The sequence below is a fragment of the Pleurodeles waltl genome, chromosome 5, assembly GCF_031143425.1.
Source record: "Pleurodeles waltl isolate 20211129_DDA chromosome 5, aPleWal1.hap1.20221129, whole genome shotgun sequence".
Taxonomy (NCBI): domain Eukaryota; kingdom Metazoa; phylum Chordata; class Amphibia; order Caudata; family Salamandridae; genus Pleurodeles; species Pleurodeles waltl.
In genome coordinates, this window is record NC_090444.1 from 1,694,434,827 (window position 1) to 1,694,450,214 (window position 15,388).

At 45.2% G+C, this 15,388-nt stretch overlaps 1 protein-coding gene across 3 annotated transcripts in view; it reads right to left on the minus strand.

The window, feature by feature from the left end:
- WDCP (WD repeat and coiled coil containing) overlaps positions 1 to 15,388 on the minus strand; it is a 100,728-nt gene that overhangs the window by 34,561 nt on the left and 50,779 nt on the right. The gene's annotated exons all lie outside the window — the stretch shown is intronic.

Sequence of the window (15,388 nt, forward strand, 5' to 3'; positions counted from 1 at the left end):
GATTGTTCATGTCATCGCTGTAAAGTGTGCTCGAAGCATGGAAAGCGGCAGGAGAGTCCTTATTAGTGTCCCCAGTGCCCATCTCAGCTGTTGTATCATACTAAGGCAAAGTTCTGGGAAATTGACTGAGGTGGAGTTGCCGTTGGGTAAACCTTTCAGTGGCTGTGCATGGATACCGAAGGTCCATTGAGCCACTGCTTCGTTAGGCAAGCAGCCACAGAATTTGAGTTCATCTACTTCAGGAAATCATGGACTTCCTTATGGCCTGCTCAACACCCTTTATCCACCATCAGAACGTGGTAGGTGTTCAGTTTGATTAACGTGCATTATAGTCCCCACACAGCACATACTAGTGGACATAACTTATCCAACATTGTTACGGAGTACCCTGTGTGGCAAAATGTTAAAGGTGTGACTGAATTTTGAAGTGTTTGTTAGGGAACTTATGTATGCTACACAAGGACCACCATGATTGCCAACGAGAACCAGAGAAAGTGTAATAAGTAGAACAAATGTCCTGTTGGACATATTGTCCAACATTTCTACTTGTCTGAAAGTGTGCAAACTCAATTTGTAGCTTCACTTTCAAAGCAAAAGTAGAAGTGTTGGTTAATGAGTCCCACAGGATATATGTTTGACTTTTTACTTCAGAGACCTTAGGATGTATTCACCATCATGTCTGCCTTAGTTTCAACGACAGATATGCTTGCTCAATTCGAGGAATAGGCCTTACAAGGCATACTCTGACACCCCCAACTTGCATCCACAAACTGGAAGGAGTTTGATTTAGCACAGTAAGTGTGCTGATGGCACATGAAAGACATGTTTTCTTGAGCTTCAAGTAGCTAATGGCGGAAGGCATTAGAATACATTCACTTGGCAACTATACAGGATTAGTCAGGACTCTGATAAGGACAGAGACATGAACGGGTAAGAAAATCTTATTCCAGGGATATTGCACAGGTAGAAGGCATATAGTAAAGGTAGTACAGATGCACATCATTTATAACTATGTATGCAAACCCACTGGTGCATCCCTGGCACTGAAGGACGATGACACGTATGGGTCAGTGTCTGACCTGCTTGCCATGTTCATCCTCCGTCAAGACTTAGAATATGTTCAACTTGCTGTATGATAAGTGCATTACAGTCACAGCACTGCACATAACGGTGGCTGGGACATATCCTACGTTCTCATGGAAAAACACTACACTTCTTCATAGTCCATATCCACAAACTGGAAGTTAATTGGATTTAGCACAGCGAGTGTGCTAAAGGTGCATGAAAAATATGTCTTCCTGAGCCTCACGTGTCTGTCACTGGAGCCATGAGGTAAGATTCCTTATGCATGCCTTTGGCAATATTCAAGAAGAAGGAGGCGGTTACTTGACAGGTGGTAAAATTTAGTCAAACGTATTCCGTCCTGTGCCGTATGAATGTGATGGGCCCTTGTATGGCAGTGGTAAGTTGATGTGAGTGCAGTGATTGGTTGGATTGGGCCCATGGCTGGCGGTATGAAAGTGTTGTGTGTGAATGCCGCGTGAATGGATATTAAGCGGCTGGTGCCTTGAAGTGGCTTTATGGCTCACCTTCAGAAGGCTTAGTTTCAATATTCAGATACTTGATAAGTATTCACGCTTTGAAACCATAATTTCTGGAGGTGCTAAGACCATCCAGTGTGAGTGGTGGGTGTACTTTAATATACTAGCACCAGGGGATTCCAAGGGTGCAGGACTTGCGTAACTCTCACCAGTTTTCCTTTGTCCAGAATCCCCTTGAAATCACAAACTTTGTGTGGGGAGAGGCAGTCATATTCAGTTGTGAGGCACGGCAAAGCACCCCTCCCCCATCAAGTGAGTTAAATGGGTCATTAAAGCACATTAAGTCACACCTAAGCTCCCACTGTGTGACTGTCTAAAGGGAATGCACAAAGCCCAGTTGTCATCTACCCCAGACAATTATTCAGAGACAGGCAGAGGCACAGAAATGGTTAAAGTAAGAAAATTCCAATTTTCTAAAAGTGCCATTTTCAGACTTACAATTTAAAATCTGATTTCACCACATGTTGCGATTTTAAATTGTGAGTCCAGGAACACCAAATTCCATATCTTTTCCCATTAGGAAATTACACTTAAAGGATGTTCTAAGGTAATCCCAATGTTATCTTATGGGAAAGACAGGGCTTGCAATAGTGAAAAACGAATTTAAGAGTATTTCATATATGGACATTTTGAACCTAAAAGAAATTTTTTAAATACACAGTCCCCTGCTTGGGGCTAACTACGGCCTACCTTAGAGGTCGCTTACATGTAATAAAAAGGAAGGTGTGGGCCTGGCAAATTGGCCTTACAAGGACTGGCATGTAAACTAAGGGAGTGTGGCGGTGTGAATAACCTGGAAAGTAACTGCATGAGTTTGACCTCGTGACCCTTCCGGGATCATGTCACAATAACAAGCGAGTTATGACCTGGAATTCCATTGGGACACGGCTTCAGTGGTTTTATTTACTGCCTTCGGATTGATTGTCATTTTGGACCAAGGATTATGACATTGGATCATACCACTGGCAGTTATTATTCCAGATGAAGGGTGCCATCACCAAAAATGCAGTTGGTTTCAAAAACAAAACCGCAACAATGGTCTATGTTCAGCTGTATATTGACAGCGCATCGAATGCGGAGCAACATTTGTATGATACCACAATCAATAACTATTAAGAATAATTGCTTATCATGTCATGAATAAATTATATGTGATAGCATTTTGATTTTGGTTTAATCCACAGAACTTTGTAATACTTAGAATTAAATTGGTCTACAGGCTTTTTCTGTAGTGAACTTTGGTTCTGATAAACCACATGATTTTCTAGTTCTATTGGAAGTAGGTACACCTGCTAGGTCGAAATAGCAGTTTAAAACTGCCCAAACAGGTTCTGCAGTGGCAAGCCAGAGACAAATTTGAAGGGCTACTGTAGTGGGCAGAACAATCAGTGCTTCAGTCCCACTAATAGCATTGAATTTACAGGCCCTGAGCCTGTAAATTAATGCTACAAGGGCATTTTAAATTAAATATGCCAGTTGTGGAGAAGCCCATGTTACCATGTTTGGAGTAGAGAACCTGCACTTTATCACTGGTCAGCCAAGGTAAAGTGCCCAGAATCCTAAAAGTCAGCAAAAATGAGTCAGAAAAACAGGAGAAAGGTGGCAAAAAGTTTGGGAGTGACCCTGCAGAAAGGGTTTAACAAGGGGAAGTGCAGTATCACAAGTAGAAGTGGGGTAAAGACAGACGAGTGGGGGGGGGGGGTCTCAAGCTGGGCACAGTGGGTGACAGGCAATTCAACTGATTAAGTCCAAAGCTGTGTCGAGGCAGAACAGGCGTGAGATGTAGAAAAAATGACTTAAACTACAGCCAAGAGGGTAGACTGATGTGGTGGTCAAGGGGCTGAGCAGTGCCAATTAAGTAATGTCTGAGAGAATGGAGACAGATTAGTACTACAACAGGAGTATGAGGGCATAGATTCTACCCATGTGTGATCTTAGTGGGTAAATGAAGAGATGGAGTAAGGAGCATGAAGGCAACACAATTACTACGAGTACACTGGACAGAGGAAAAGGAAAATGGAGTGTGGAATGAGGTTGTCTGTGGTGTTTTAGATGAAAATAAGCAGTGGGAGAAAAGAGAGGTGGTGAAAAGGAACGGGGTACAAGAGATGGGAGACTGTGTGACAGATGGCAGGAATTGGGAAAGCATCTGTAAGAGATGGAGCGGAGTCAAGAAAGTGGGAAACATTAGGAGTGCAAAACAACACCAATGGGCTCATAGTGGACAGTGGCATAGCTATGAACTATTAAACAGGGTCGAAGCTATGAACTGTTAGGACAATGTTTTCAAGAGTGTTACCAAACAATGCGTAGACAGGAGAGACTTTCTTGTTGACAAGGACTGTATTGCTGATGAGGAAGAATTACGTAAGAGAAGATAAAGCGGTAAAGGGTATTTTGGTGTTTTTTTTTTCTTCAAAGAATATGAATAAAGCTTTATATGGGATAGACACAATCTATACAATGAACAAATTTCACTCCTCACTTCCACATGATATACTACATGTTTTTGTTTTGAGGAGAAAGAGCTTGTTTATAGAAGTAGTGGGAAGATCACTTCTGATAGATTTTTCTCCAGATGAGAGTGTCTCTCTGATTGCAAAGACATTTTACCATCTATGCTTTTAAGAGTCCTCGGTAAAAGGGAGTTCATATTTCAAAATCCTGTGGGACATAATAATGGCATAATCAGTAAATGTCCACCAAATGTTGGTCATTTCCATTACTCTTTGTCAGACCACGCATTGCATGGTTAATAAACATTATTTTTAATTATGTAGGTTTCAGTTATGATGAACATAAAACAAATATACTTTCCCAGGTGCAGAGGAACAAGCACTAGGAAAGCAACCTGGGTTTGAATTAAATTGGCAAAGTCAAGGAGAAATGAAAAAGTACAGAAACAGTCTATTAACTCTTTAGAGCAGATGAAAGACTGTAATAGTTTTCAGTATTAAAAAAAGTTAAGTCATTGATGACTAATAATGCAGGAGCTCAAAATGTATTTCCTTCCTTGAGGTGTGGAAGAAATAATAGGGTATGGTGGCATCTAGAGGAAGTGTAGTGTTGAGCCATCCACCTCGTAGGCTGCAGTGCAGAGCAGACAATAAGACAAAAGGGTAACAATGCTATTCAATGTAATATGAATGTTTTAATAATGCTGTCTGAAGTGGGTGTCAATAGTCATTCCTAGGATGACAGCATGCTGTTATCAAGCAAGCTGTCTTGACTATGCTTAGTAAGCTATGCAACAACCTCATCATAGAACAGACCAATGCCAGAAAACTAGCAGTGAAATTATCTAGAATAAAGATGTAGGAATACCTAGAAAATGGTGTCATCGGTGAGAGGCACCTAAGGGCTTTACATTAATTTCAGTTGGCTAAGCATGCAAAGACCAGTGGAGAGCATTCGACTTAAGCAAATGCATCATACGAAAATTTGAAAAATCAAGCAGGACCAAGCCTAATTTGCAAATGAATAGGTTTAATCTGAAGTAGCATGGTGAGCAAAAGAATGATGGATTGGAAAGCTATCATGAGTGGATGTCAGTGGTAGACTGATTGAAAGCATTCCTCGTCACCTTTTTGTGTTTTTGATGTAACACCCTAAGTGCCCAGATGTGGGTCCCTTACTCACTGTGCCAATTAAACCAAGCAACACATTACTGAAGAGGTCCGATCAGGTTGCAACCAGTCTTGGGTTGCTTCTGTTCTGGTTCAGACAGGCCCTGGCTTGGCAGCGGAGACTGAGCTGTTCCAATTGGAGCAGGAGCAAGAATATTTGCACACAGCTGGGTCTAACTGAGGTCGCATGTTGAGCAAGAGAACAAGTTTGAATGCTACTCCAAGCGACTGTAGTGGGTGCACTGATTTCAAGCATTTCTCCTGTCACTTAATTGTGTGTTTGATGTAACACCCTAAGTGCCAAGGGTATACCCAGATGTGGTTACCTTGAACACCATGCCCCTGGAAGTAAGCTACACATGACCGACGAAGCCCAAACAGGCAGGAAACAATATTGGGTTGCTTGTGCTCTGGTTCACCGAGAACCAGGCTTGGCAACTCAGGCTGGACTATCTCTATTGGAGCAGGATCCAGACTTATTTGCATATGGCTGGGTCTAAACTATGGTGGGCAAAACAATGATAGGGGTGAATGCTGCCCCGAGTGATTTCCAGTGGTTAGACTTACTGGAAACATTCCTACCAGTACCTTTCCAGTGTTTGATGTAATGCCCTAAGTGGCCAACTGTATGCCCAGATGAACGAGTTACTTACCTTCGGTAACGACTTTTCTGGTGGATATATTAGCTACCTGTGGATTCCTCACCTCATGAATACTCCCATGGCGCCAGCATTCGACGGAAATCTTCTTACTAGTCTGTGCACGTCGACGAGGACGTCACTGTCTCGCACGCGACGCCGTCTGACGTCATACAGGCAATAAGAGGTCCTCGACGACGTGCAGACGTCAGTACCAATCATTTTTTACGTGCATGAGAACAACCAGGCAATGCAATGAAAGAGCAAGGCAACATCCATTATATTGTAAAAATACACCACATTGTACGAATAACTGTAAATCTTTTTATGTACATATATATATATATATATATATATATATATAAAACTCTCTCTTTTCAAAATATATACACACACCAAGTATATACATAAAAATATATATACACATATACATATATATATATATATATAAATATATTATATATACATCTATTGCACCCTCAAAGACCAAGAGGAGCGCACTCAAGGATTACTTGGCAAGACCATAAAGGCAACGGGGAGGCGGGTGGGACCGTGAGGAATCCACAGGTAGCTAATGTATCCACCAGAAAAGTCGTTACCGAAGGTAAGTAACTCGTTCTTCTGATGGATACAACTACCTGTGGATTCCTCACCTCATGAATAGAGTCCCAAAGCAGTACCACGCCCGGCGGTGGGTGCCTAAATGGTCAAACCAAGAAATCCTGCAGCACTGACCGTGCAAAATGACCGTCCCTTCTAACCTCAGAATCTAAACAGTAATGTTTTGCAAAAGTGTGAAGGGACGACCAAGTTGCGGCCTTGCAGATGTCGACCACAGGAACACCTCTGGCTAAGGCCGAAGTGGCCGACTTAGCTCTGGTGGAATGAGCTCTAATGCCCTCAGGAGGATCCTTCTTTGCCAAAGAGTAACATATTTTAATGCAAAGAACAACCCACCTGGATAGTGTTCTCTTGTGGACTGCCTTTCCTCTCCTCTTGCCCACGTATCCAATAAACAGCTGATCCTCCAGCCTGAAATCCCTTGTTCTATCGATAAAGAAGCTCAACGCTCTCTTTGGGTCCAGACGGTGCAGTCTTTCTTCCTCTTTGGAAGGATGAGGCGGAGGATAGAACGTGGACAAAGTAATTGCCTGAGCCAAATGGAAGGGTGAAACAACCTTCGGGAGGAAAGCAGCCTTGGTCCTCAACACCACCTTATCCCCATAAAAAGTTGTATAAGGGGGTTTTACTGATAAGGCCTGCAACTCACTCACTCTCCTTGCTGATGTTATAGCTATCAGGAAGACTGTTTTTAAAACCAAATACCTCAAGGGGCAAGAATGCATAGGTTCAAAAGGGGACCCCATAAGGAAAGTCAGGACTAAGGACAAATCCCATTGCGGCATAACGAATGGCTTTGGAGGATATTGATTTAGAAGACCTTTCAAGAATCTGATAACAATAGGGGATTTAAATAAAGATGGTTGGTCTGGAAGACATATGAAGGCTGACAAGGCCGATAAATAACCTTTAATGGTAGCCACTGCACAACCTTTCTGCGCCAGAGATAGAGCAAAAGACAAAACGTCCGATAGATGAGCATGTAAAGGATCAATCTGCCTCTCTCCACACCACGCAACAAATTTAGACCACCTATTAGCATAGATAGATTTAGTGGAGTGTCGCCTGGCCGCTAATATAACATCCACTACCTCAGGCGGGAGAGAGAAGGAACTCAGGTTGCCCCGTTCAATCTCCAGGCATGTAGGTGCAGACTCTGGAGGTTGGGGTGTAGAACCTGCCCCTGCGACTGTGAGAGGAGGTCTGCCCTGAAAGGGAGACGGAGCGGCGGGCACGTTGAGAGTTGGAGAAGGTCGGAGTACCACACCCTCCTTGGCCAATCCGGAGCTATTAAGATTACTAGAGCCCGGTCTTGGCGAATCTTCCTCAATACTCGAGGAATCAAGGGTATGGGAGGAAACGCATAAAGCAACTGGCCGCACCAGGTCATTTGAAACGCGTCCCCCAACGCTTCCTGCATCGGATACTGAAGGCTGCAGAACAACGGACAATGCGCGTTCTCTCGAGTGGCGAACAGATCTACCCGAGGAAACCCCCACTTCTGGAAGATTAAACGGACTTGATCTGGATGGAGACGCCACTCGTGGTCTGCCGAGAAGTGGCGACTGAGACTGTCCGCACGCACGTTCAAAACTCCAGCCAGATGGTTTGCTATCAAGCAAATCCGATGGTCCTTTGCCCAGGACCATAGTCGAAGAGCTTCTCTGCAGAGAAGGTACGACCCCACTCCTCCCTGCTTGTTTATGTACCACATCGTGGTAGTATTGTCCGTTAGGACCTGTACCGACTGACCACGAAGGGAAGGGAGGAAGGCCTTGAGAGCCAGACGTACAGCCCGTAACTCTAACAGATTGATGTGAAAAATCTGTTCCTCTGGAGACCAAAGACCTTTGATCTCCAGATCCCCCAGATGAGCTCCCCACCCTAGAGTGGAAGCATCCGTTATGACTGTGGCCACTGGTGGCGACTGCTGGAACGGCTTTCCTTGTGAAAGATTGTTGCTTGCAATCCACCACTTCAAATCCACAGCAGCATCTCTGGAGATCTTGACAGTACCCTCTAGATCCCCTCTGTGTTGAGACCACTGCCTTCGGAGGCACCACTGAAGAGCCCTCATGTGCCAGCGAGCATGCGTGACCAACAGAATGCAGGAGGCAAAAAGACCGAGCAGACGAAGGACCTTGAGGACTGGAACTACCGCTCCATTTCGAAACATTGGAACCAAATCCTGAATATCTTGAATCCGCTGAGGCGGAGGAAAGGCCCGACCCAATGTTGTATCCAGTACTGCCCCTACGAACAGGAGGCGCTGAGAGGGCTCTAGGTGAGATTTGGGCTCGTTCACCGAAAAGCCCAGGTCGAACAACAACTGGGTTGTTGACTGCAGATGACGCAACACAAGCTCCGGGGACTTGGCTTTGATCAACCAATCGTCCAAGTAAGGGAATACTGCTATCCCCTTCCTTCTGAGCTCTGCCGCAACCACCGACATCACCTTCGTGAAGACTCGAGGTGCTGAAGTAAGACCAAACGGAAGGACCGCAAACTGGTAGTGTTGCGATCCCACCACAAACCGGAGATACTTCCTGTGTGACTTGAGTATCGGGATATGAAAGTAAGCATCCTGCAAGTCGACAGACACCATCCAGTCTTCCATGTTCAACGCCAAAAGCACCTGTGCTAGGGTCAGCATCTTGAACTTTTCCTGCTTGAGGAACCAATTCAAGATCCTCAGGTCCAGAATTGGTCTCAAACGACCATCCTTCTTGGGAATCAGGAAATACCTTGAGTAAACTCCTTGACCCCTTTCCTGCTCCGGGACCAACTCCACCGCGCCCTTTAAAAGGAGGACTTCTACCTCCTGTTCTAGCAACAGGAGATGTTCTTGTGAACAATACGAAGGGCGGGGCGGGATGAGGGGCGGAAACTCCCGAAAGGGAAGGGTGTAGCCTTTTCCCACAACACTGAGAACCCAAGTGTCCGACGTAACAGTCTCCCATTTGGTGAGAAAATGCTGTAATCTTCCCCCTACAGGAGAGGAGTGAGTGGGAAATGGTGGAAGCCTAAGGCTGCTTCCCCTGCTGCACCCCGCCAGAGGATGAGGAAGAGGCAGAGTGCTGCTGAGAAGCTCCCCTGGTGCGGACCCTACCCCTCCCCCTAAAAGATCTATAGGGATGGGAAGAGGCAGGTTGCTGATATCTTCCCCGAAAGGAAGAGGAGGAAGAGCCACGCCCAAATCCACGAAACCTCCTGAAGAATCTGGAAGAGGCCGTGGAAGAAGGAGCTTGGAGTCCCAACGACTTAGCCGTGGCCCTGCTCTCCTTAAACCGTTCCAAGGCCGAATCAGCCTTAGCCCCAAACAGTTTGTCCCCATCAAACGGGAGATCCAACAATGTGGACTGTACATCTGCCGAAAAGCCCGAGTTACGGAGCCAGGCCTGTCTCCTTTCCACCACAGTTGTGCCCATTGCTCTGGCTACCGAGTCGGTGGTATCCAGTCCCGTCTGGATAATTTGGGTCGCAGCAGCCTGGGCATCAGAGACAAGATCCAAAAGACCCTGGGGAAGCTCTGTAAACGAAGAGGAGATGTCATCCATCAGAGCATGAATATACCTCCCCAGGATACAGGTTGCATTGGTGGCTTTTAATGCCAGACTGCAGGACGAAAAAATCTTCTTCGACTGCGCCTCCAGCTTTTTTGAATCTCTGTCCCCAGGCACCGTCGGAAAAGAACCAGGCGCTGACTTGGACGAACAGGAGGCCTGCACAACCAAGCTCTCCGGCGTAGGGTGCCTAGATAGGAAACCAGGATCAGTTGGAGCCGTCCGATACCTCCTGGCCACGGCTCTGTGAACTGCTGGGGAAGATGCCGGCTTCTTCCACACCTCTAAAACCGGATCCAGCAGAGCGTCATTAAAAGGTAATAGAGGCTCCGCCGCGGCTGAGGCCGGATGCAACACCTCTGTCAAAAGGTTTTGTTTCGCCTCCACCACCGGCAAAGGCAGGTCCAAAAAACTAGCTGCCTTCCGTACCACTGTATGAAAGGAAGCAGCTTCCTCGGTATATTCCCCCGGGGACGAAAGGTCCCACTCAGGGGAAGTGTCCAGCCCACTGGCCGACTCCAGTCCACGCAGCCCATCACCCGAGTCCTCTAGCTCTCCTTCCTCTAGGGCTCGTTGGTACTCCTGCTCTTCTAGTACCCGGAGAGCACGCCTCCTTGAATGCAGTCGTTGCTCAATCCGCGGAGTCGACAATACCTCCGCCGAAGTCGGAGATCGGCGCCGATCTTCCGAAGCCACCGACGCCGCATCCGGCGCCACAGGTAACTTCGGCGCCGACTGAAGAGCAGTTGAAACGGATGGACCCACCGGAGTCACAGGCCGAAATCTCGACGTCGACGGGATGGAAATCCCTGGGGCCAATCCTTCCGAAGCCACCGGAGCGGCCACCGGCGCCGACACTGGCGCCGAGCCCACGTTCCCAAACGGGAGAAAGGGCATAAAGGGTGCTGGCCGAAGAGGCGCAGGATCACCCAAAGAAAAGGCCAAAGGCCCAGCCGGAGCACCCCCTGGAGCCATCTGTTGGAAGATGGCATACATCGCATTCAAGAATGCGGAACTATCGGCTCCAGGGGTGGGAAAAGCCGGATACTGGGGTGCCTGACTCGGAGGCGACCCCGACGCCGGCCTCGGCGTCTGCGCCGGAGAAAACACTTGAGGCTCCAATACCTCAATCACCGACGCCTGTCCAGGCGAAGTTGGAGACGCCGGAGAGGGCAACGGCGTCGAAGGATGCGGCGTCACCGTGGGGCTGACCTCCCATGTCCTTCGGCGCCGATCCGGAGACCTGGAACGAGCCTCCCTTGAATGACGCCGAGATTCTCTACGGCGCCGGGAGTCTCGATGACGCCGATGTCTTGGAGAAGACTTTTTCTTGTGATGCTTCTCCTTTGACTTGGCCATAAACAGCTTCGCCTCGCGTTCTTTAAGGGCCTTCGGATTCATGTGCTGACATGAATCACAAGTCGAGACGTCGTGGTCGGAGCTCAAACACCAAAGGCAATCGGAATGAGGATCCGTCACCGACATCTTGCCTCCACACTCACGACAAGGCTTAAATCCAGACTTTCTCTGCGACATTATTTCCACAGAGAAAGAGTACGCAGCAAGATATACACTGTAACCGCAAGAGTAACAGTTGCTCCCTCGAAGATAACCGTTTCGAATGCACAGAAAAAAGGGAACTGACGTCTGCACGTCGTCGAGGACCTCTTATTGCCTGTATGACGTCAGACGGCGTCGCGTGCGAGACAGTGACGTCCTCGTCGACGTGCAGAGACTAGTAAGAAGATTTCCGTCGAATGCTGGCGCCATGGGAGTATTCATGAGGTGAGGAATCCACAGGTAGTTGTATCCATCAGAAGTGGGTCTTTTGCTCACAGTGACACTGGAACCAAGCTACACCGGACTGAAGAGGCCCAATCAGTGTTGCCTCACTGTGCTATTTCCTCACACAATTGGGCGATATTTTTCCCCATTTATGCTGGAAAGACACACGTTGGGCTGGATCATTTACAGAATTATTTGCCTCTTTGTGTATAATATATGGAGAATACAGCAGCCCTTCTAGATGCTCTGGCTTTGAGGGTGTGTGCAGCCCTCTGTCTCAAAACAGGACAGTCAAATATTCACAGTGCAAAAACGCTACGACAACGGCCTACCCCCAGAGTGAATGGACCAATGTTGGTAACAGGGACAAGACTGTCTTTTTTTAAAATGTTGGTTCATTGTCTCATGGTGCAGACTTTAAGGAAGGAGTCGAGCAAAGTCGAGGGCTAGCTGGTCCACCCAGCAGGCTACTTCTGTGGCGAGCATGAAAGTCTCCATGTGCCCAGCAATTTTAGGAATAGTAAGGTTTGCGGTATGTAAAAATGACAAAAATTAAATGTGCAATCTACTAACTGGTCACAATTGCTCTAGTCTCATCTTCCTAGAGTTAAAGCAAAGGGTTAACATTTGATGTTTGATATTGGAGAGAGACACCCATCTAGTGGCCGCACTCCACAGTGTGAAACTGGAACATATTAAATCACTCCCAGCTTCCCATGCCCTGCTTGATCGAACTGTGTGATCTTGGACAAATACTTTTTTCCACCAAGCCTCCTTTTTAGTTTCTTGTCATAAACGATTGCCTTCAAACACGTGAATGCAAGATTTGCGCCGTACAAAAAAACGTTTTTTGTGTTTGATTTAATAGCCTATAATGTTGTGCCATCTACAGTAAGAATCTACGATAAACATAGGGTACACGTGATCCCCGACTTGTCATAAGGGTTGGCACAGGATGGTCTCCCAGTTGATGTATAAAAACAATCACTTTTAATAAATACTTTCTCAATGGGGTGGTATAGTTGTATGTGCTAAAGTGATATAATTCCGCATATTAAAAAAATGCACTTTTCAAGACACCTTATCATATTTTAAAATGATGACCATTCCAAATATTTTCGTGTCTTGGCTCGAGGAATGGCACTTTGAACCAGATTTGGGCTAGTCTCTATTGTATTCTTCGGAGATCGCTCACTGATTTGTTGCTTTTATCACAGCAATGTTTTTGTTATTTGCACTTACTAGTTCACAATCCTCTATGAAGTATAAACCTGCATCAAGGAGCTGTGCGCAAACTGAAAGCATAGCTCTACAACCTTAGGGTTGATCTTCAATCTTTAGTTATTCAAAGGTTGTTAAAAAAGGTAACTTTGGCCAATGATAAAGTCTTATTAGCACACTCAACTACTTTAAGCATTTTAAATCCTTACTTTGTGTTTCTTCATATCAAGTGCTCAAAAGATATAATGCCTACGAGTTTTGATAATATGTGACTCCTACACCTTGTAGACCTCATTGTGCACACATTTTAGTAGTGCTTTCATTTACAACAGGTATTTATAAAAACACTGCCCTGTGAGCTCTCCTGAGAAGCTAAGGATGGGATGTGCATTTAGTCGGAATACCTTAATGAGCCACCGGCAGGCACTGAAAAAAAAAAAAAACATTAATACTGCCCTCGGCCTCCGGGTTCGCAAATGTGCACATCATAAGTGCCCACCCACAATCTCTACGTACCCAGACCTGAAGGCAACTCAGTTCACAATTTGTACTGTATTTGAGTAGTATGTTTAGATAAAATAAAAATACAGGAACACATTATCTGGAAAAAGGAAATACTCTTAGGGAATGTAGGATGAAGTAGAATATGTAAAATGTAAATGGGAAGGCTCTGCTGTAATGGATTTCCTTAGGGCTTTTACTATCATCATTGAGAAATAATGTTAGCATTATGAACATGAATACTTAAAAGCCTGGGTGGGTGATAGGTGTAAAGTAGCTGCACAGTCTTATGAGATTGCGGAGGTCAGCAGCGATTTGTTTGAATATCTTCAGGCAAGTAGATAGAATGCAAGCTGTGCCAAACAAGTTGTGAAGTAATTACTTTAATAAAAGGGTTGTTTCTCAATATGGAATCACTGTGCGGATTTAATTCTGCATGATCCAGTCTGTTTTTTGTTGTTTTTGAGCCACATTGCTGAAATAGCATAGACGCTCTCATTCTTAGACCTAAGGTGGATCATGGTCTGCTCTTAGAGAGTTAACTCTTGAATGCCCGGTTCAGGATTGTATGCATGTTTACAGAAGTACAAGCCGGAAGGTCATAGTGAGAACTGGTCCGTAAAATGCGCAGTTATTAATAATTCAGGGATGATTGCTGAAATGCGCAGGTGCCCAATTAACCTTCTCTCACTATATGTATATTGAACAGAATTAAGAATTATCCTTAAATGATTTCTAAAGGCTATTTTAGCCTAATTAGAGAGTTGCATCTTTGATCTGTTTTTTCGGCTGATACTGGTCTGCACTGGGTTAAATATGGGCTTATACTTGGGCAGCTTCTGGCTTGGGACAGATCTCTAAATCCGGCAACACTGGCCTAAACCAGTCTTGGGTTGCTTGTGTTCTGGTTCAGAGAGGACCTGGCTTGGCAGTGTCGGCTGGACTGTTTACAATGGAGCAGGACAGACTGTTTCTAATCTGAGGTGGCATGGTGGTCAAAAGAAAGATGGGTTGGAATGCTATTGAAAGCTATTGCCAGTGGCTAGATTCATTGCAATCACTGCTCCTGTCACGTTTTGAGTGATTTAATTCTCCCACTCGTCTATGGGAAGGCGACCCATCATAAAGCCATTTAGCATCCTGGCAATAAGGCTTTTCAAAGCCATAAAAGGAAGATCTTTGCTAAATAAATGACACCTGGTATGTGCAGTGTATAAACACAACTAAATTGCCTTTGACCTCTGTTTTACCAATATATTTAACTACCCTCATCTGGTTCCGGAACTCTCAATAAATAGTTTTATAAACACTGTGTTAGGCAAGTGATATAAAGAAAATCATTCTCAAATTTTAAATACGGGGAACAGAGTTTATGCAACATTAACTCTTCATTCCCTTTAGCGCCTTTGTCCCTTTTGAAACTACATGGTAGCCTTTGTCAGGAAAGATTTTTATTGTGTCAAACGGAGTTCTTATTAGATGTGTGTATATTTTAAAATCAGCTTAAATTAATAATTTAGCTCAGTGTGTTGCTGCTCTTTGGTGCAAAACTGGTGGAAGGTTGGCTTATAAATGAATTGTTTGCCTGGGGAAGCTTGGATGAAAATCCTGGCTACTCCACTTAACTACGTAGCTAGATCCTGTGAAAATAACTTCACCCCACCCCACCTCATTTTTCCTGGCTCTCAAATGTATTTGAAGCAATTCAGCCCAGTGTGTATTATACAAAAATCTAACTCTTATATAGTTTAACAGACCATAATGTTGTTTCAAATAGAACAACAATACAGATCACATGAAGGATGCACAGGACAAAAATATTTTTCTGCATT